This window comes from Bicyclus anynana, chromosome 25 (assembly GCF_947172395.1).
Source record: "Bicyclus anynana chromosome 25, ilBicAnyn1.1, whole genome shotgun sequence".
Taxonomy (NCBI): domain Eukaryota; kingdom Metazoa; phylum Arthropoda; class Insecta; order Lepidoptera; family Nymphalidae; genus Bicyclus; species Bicyclus anynana.
This window is the reverse complement of record NC_069107.1, coordinates 8,930,511-8,936,079: the sequence shown is the minus strand read 5'-3', so window position 1 is coordinate 8,936,079 and position 5,569 is coordinate 8,930,511.

Here is a 5,569-nt window from a genome sequence, read left to right as displayed (position 1 = left end):
TGGAACCCGAAATTAACAACAGTAATAGACATGGAGCAAACATATTGAAGTCGAGCAAAAAAATTTTAAATGTTGACAATATAAAGACTAAAGGTATAGTAATAAACAGATCTGGGATTTTCAAGTATATTTATACTTCTTATCTCTATATCGCTCGGAAGCGCAAGTATACTGTAAAATAGATTGGAGTGGTCTGTTTGTGCGTATTTACATTTTTTAGGGTTCCGTACATCAAAAGATAAAACGGAACCCTTACACTTTGTTGTCCGTCTGTCAGTCTGTCAAGACTCTTTATTTCGGGAATCAAGTTGAAATTGAAACATTAAACTTAGATCACATCATATCAGATCCCACAGAACATAGACAACGCTAGATACTAAAGTTTTCACAGTTTAAAAATCAAACTTATTGGTGTCAAAAGAAGATGATGGCTGTTATTTTTTTTTAAACAAAAAACCCACATTTCGACGCTCTCAAATTAATCAAAACAGGATAGGTACTTCCTGTTGACGTAGAACTATGAAGTTAGGCAAGTAAACAAGTACAAACTTCTAAACTACACAATTTTGTAATTAAAATAAAAAAATTCTGCGTTAAAGCTGCGATGAGGTCTAAGCTTGCAGGGTTATTATGTAACTCGGTGTACCATTCAAACAATCAGTCACTACATCGTTTTTCATCGTATTTTCGGTTTTGCAACCATCTAACATTGTTTTTTCAACGAAATGACATAAATATTGTCATTTTTTGCATCCATTTAGCATTGTTATTTCAACGAAATGACTTAATTATTGTCATTTTACGTACAATGACATTAGTATAGTAGTGGTAGTAGAAAGTAGTAACTTTATTTTAACCTAAAACTGGTATTTACGTAATTTCGTTGTAATAATCATGTTAGATGATCGCAAAAAGTCAATATATTTCGGTGAAATTACTATGCTAGATGATAAACAGTGAACCCTTCGGAGTCCGACCGCTTTCTGGTTTAAGATCTTTATTTTCTCAAAAGAATTACAAAAAATTCGCTTATATGAGAAATACAATTAACTCACTAAGGTAATTATTTACGTGTGTACATACTAATTAGACTTAAATCCTACATACAATAAATCAATCAAAATAAATAATTGCTAAAAAAAAAAAAAAAAAGAATGCGGGTAGATTTTAAATTACATGTTTGTAACCGGCTTCTTACGTAGTATACTTGACTAGTTTTAATAAAACAAAGATTATAGCTTACTGGATGCGGCATGTGTTACAATGACATGTTATTCAATAAATAAAATTTTAATTTCTTTTTGTAAATAAACATAGATTTAGCTTCTTTTATATCAGATGGTAATTTATTGTAGATCTGTGCTCCTTCAAATATAATATTTTTGTTACCATAGCTAGTACGAGGTTTGTGACTTAGTAAAAGGTGATTTGCTCGGCGAAATGCTCGTTTTTGTACTTGAATTTTTTTCGTAAAAGTGATTTTTGAATGTAGATCTTTATTTAGTATTTTCCGAATCAGAATTGAAGTGCTATATATGTATGTTTGCTTTATGTTAAGTAATTTTGTTTCTTTGTATATTTTATTGGTAGGTGTTAGAAAGTCGTAATGAAATAAAACCTTAATAATTTTATTTTGTGCTCTCTGAATGATGTTTAGGTTGGTTTTTGTCGCTGTTCCCCATAATTCGATTAGATAATCAATATGCGGCTTAACAAGAGAGTTATATATTGTGTATCTTACATTTTTTGGTAAACAATGAACAATACCACGTAGACATCCCATTAACGATGCAAGTTTTTTGCGAAGCTTATCTATATGATTTCTCCATGTCAGTTGGTTGTCAAGAATTAAACCCAGATATTTTTGACTGTTTGATTTGACTATAATGTCTTTATTAATTGTAAGTGGTTCAAAAGTACCAATTTTCTTATTTTTTGGAATAAATAAAATGTAATTTGTTTTAGCTGTGTTAATAGTAAGCAGGTTACATTGAAACCATACGTTAAGATTATTTAAATCACTTTGAGCTTCTCGCATTACAGAATCAACAGACCTACCAAAGTAGGTTAGGACAGTATCATCAGCGTATAAAGAAATATCCCCTTTTAGACCAATTTCATGTATATTGTTAATATAAATTAAGAAAAGCAAAGGCCCTAGAATAGAACCTTGCGGTACGCCACAATTTATGGATGCTGGACTACTACGATTTTCTCCAATTTTCACTATCTGAGAACGATTTGAGAGATATGATTTCAAAATTTCGAAGGCTTTACCAGTAATACCAATACTATTTAGTTTATTTAAAAGCAAATTATGGCTAACCGTATCAAATGCTTTTTTGAGGTCAATAAATATACCTACAGCTATTTGTTTTTTATCAATCTGCAATTTGATGTTAGTAATCAGATCTACTGCTGCTGAAATAGTACCGGATTTTGATCTGAATCCGTATTGTTTTTCGTATAAGAAATTTATTGAATTTAGGTATTGATCAAGCCTGCGATATATTGCCCTTTCGAATATTTTAGATATTATCGGCAGTACCGATATTGGTCGGTAATTGCCAGGATCAGATTTCCTACCACCTTTAAAAATCGGAGAAACTTTAGCGACTTTAAGGCTATCGGGGAAGATGCCTTGATCGAAGCAGTAATTTATGGATTTTGCTAATTTTTCAACTAAAATATTCTTTACGCACTTTATTGCTTTGCAACTTACTCCGTCGATGCCCACAGCTGTATTAATGTTAAGATCATCAATTAACTTTGAAACCTCAGCTATAGTGACCGGTGACATTTTTGTTAAGCACAGGGACTGTATTCTTTGTTTTGGTAAAGTATAAGTTTGGTTATTTTGGTATTTTACTGGTATACTATCTGCTAGAATTGATCCTATCGTCGAGAAATAGCTGTTGAAAGCTTCGCATATATGTTGAGAGTCACTTACTATGTTATTTGATATATCTAACTTTGATGGAGCACAGATTTCTTTTGTTTTATTGTTAGATAGGTTGTATAATAGGTTCCACATTTTTAAGGGCTTATGTGTACATTTATTAAATTCCTTCAGATAATATTGTCTCTTAACTTTTTGAATAGTCTCAGTTACTTCATTTCTGACTTTTAAAAAGTCGAGTTTCAGTTTTTCATTAGTTGGTTCCCTTTTATGTTTATGCCAAAGAATATTCCTTTTGTCAATGTCTGTTAAAATATCTTTGTTAATCCAATCACTTCTTGGTGGGTTTAATATTTTAGTTTTTATAATTTTACTCATCTTGAGACATTTAATAAGTTTAGTTTCTAAATCTGAGTAGTTAGTGATTTCACTTGTCATTTCGATTTCTAATTTTTTATATAATATGTTATAGTTAAGAGCTTCATATTCAATTTTATTTCTAGTATCTGGCTTGTATTTTTCCACTTCTAAGTATAGTTGCTTGTGATCGGAAAGACTTGATTCGACGATAGCCAGGTGAAAGATATGATTCTTTAAATTTGTTGATACATGATCTAATATAGTCTTTGTAGTAGCAGTTTCTCGGGTGCAGTATTCTTCTTTAATTTTATTCAGTAAAATATAACCATTTTCCTCTATTATTTCTTTATAGTCAAATGTTGTTCTGTCAGAGCGTAGAAGGTCAATATTATAGTCTCCAAAGACAATAGCTCGTTTTCTTTGTTGTAGTTGCGTCGAATATAATTCAAGAAAGTCTTTAATGTTTTTTCGATCGGGGTTGTAAATTACACCAATGTCCAGGCAGTAATTATTAAGATGAATCCATAGACAATGTATGCCATTCATACATAGTTCATCTGTTAAGTTATGTATCAAATTAACATGAGCATAAATAGAGACTCCTCCACCCTTTGCATTTTCTCTAAAGTTATAGTAGTGGATATATCCGGGTAGTACTAGTCGCTTTGCTTCATCTTGTGATTTTATCCATGTCTCAGTAATTATTACAATTTGTATCTGTGTACCAAATCCATATAATATGCATTTTAGTTCATCAAATTTCCCTGGTTTAAGAATACTACGAGCATTCAAGTAAAGGAAGCATAATTTTTCTTTCGTAACAGAGACATTAGTATAAGTATTCTGTATTTCATAGGTAATTTTATTGTTATACTGTAATATATCGTCAAAAACATGTTGAGTTTACCGCTTTACCATTGACCGACGGCTTACAACTTTTTTTTTTAATTAAACATGGATTATAATAATACCTAAGTCCGACGTAGTAATACGAGTGAAGCTGGCAATATATAGTGTAGAAGTACGAATCGTTTGTAATTTTATGTTTATATTTTACTAACCTATGACAGACATAAAAAATATTGATAAAATTATATTTATTACGTAGTCGGACGCGTGAATTCGTCCGCATTAGGTTTTTCACAAATCTCGCGGGAACCATGGATCTTGTACGCGATATAACTATAGCTGGTGGGAGGCTCCGGCCGTGGCTATTTACCACTTTACCGACAAAGACGTACAGCCAAGCGATTTAGCGTTCCAGTACGATGTCGTGTAGAAACCGAAAGGAGTGTGGATTTTCATCCTCCTCCTAACAAGTTAGCCCGCTTCCATCTTAGATTACATCATCACTTACCATCAGGTGAGATTGTAGTCAAGGGCTAACTTGTAAAGAATAAAAAAGAAAAAAAATAGAAGGGGGAGAAATATGAGCTGAAAGTTTGTATGAATGTCCTTCATTGTTAAAGGAGACGGTCCATTTCAGTTCCATTTGGGGTACAAGATCATTAAAATTTAAAAAATACAAGGATCTTATTAAAACTTATTAAAGTGAATAAATGTAACTAAATAAAAAGAAATAAATAAAATTAAAACCCAAGTTTTTGAGTTATATCAAGATGGCGCCCGTAGAGCAACTATGACATGACAGTTGACAGCAAACGTCAAATCGATTAATGCATTGAAAACGTCATCTATCCGCCATTAATACCCACATTAATGTTGCTTTTCTTGGGAGATAAATGACAATGAATATTATTTTAAAAGAATTAAAGTAAATTCGTAGATTTGTATAATCAAAAATAGTTATAAATAATATCTTCTTTTATTTCCGCCAGTGGCCTTCATATTTACGAAGATTCATAAGGTTTTACGGTTAATAAGTATAAGTAGTAATTTAGGAAAAGGTTAGGACTGACTTGGGTTTAGTTGGAAATAAAAATAAAAACGTTTTGCATATTTATTTAATAAAATTATAAAACGTTTTAATATACAAATAGCTTCACTATAGTATAAATTAGGCTTCTGATTTTAAAGTGCTAGGTGTGAGTTCTAGCTAAGCTGTGATTATCGAATAAGTATTAAACTCTTCATTTTATTTAAGAAATTCCCAGTAATGGTCAGGAGTTGGGAAGTTGGCGGTGTTAGACTCCGTGCCTCATAGAGCACGTCAAATCGTCGTTCCCAGTCGGTCCATATCCTTCTCCTATCAGGAGGATGCCTGGTTATGTAGTTGTTAGTTATTAATATAGGCTGACGTTCTTGATTTCGTGTCTGGGTGGAGTTGCCGTTGGGAGAATGTAAACAAAA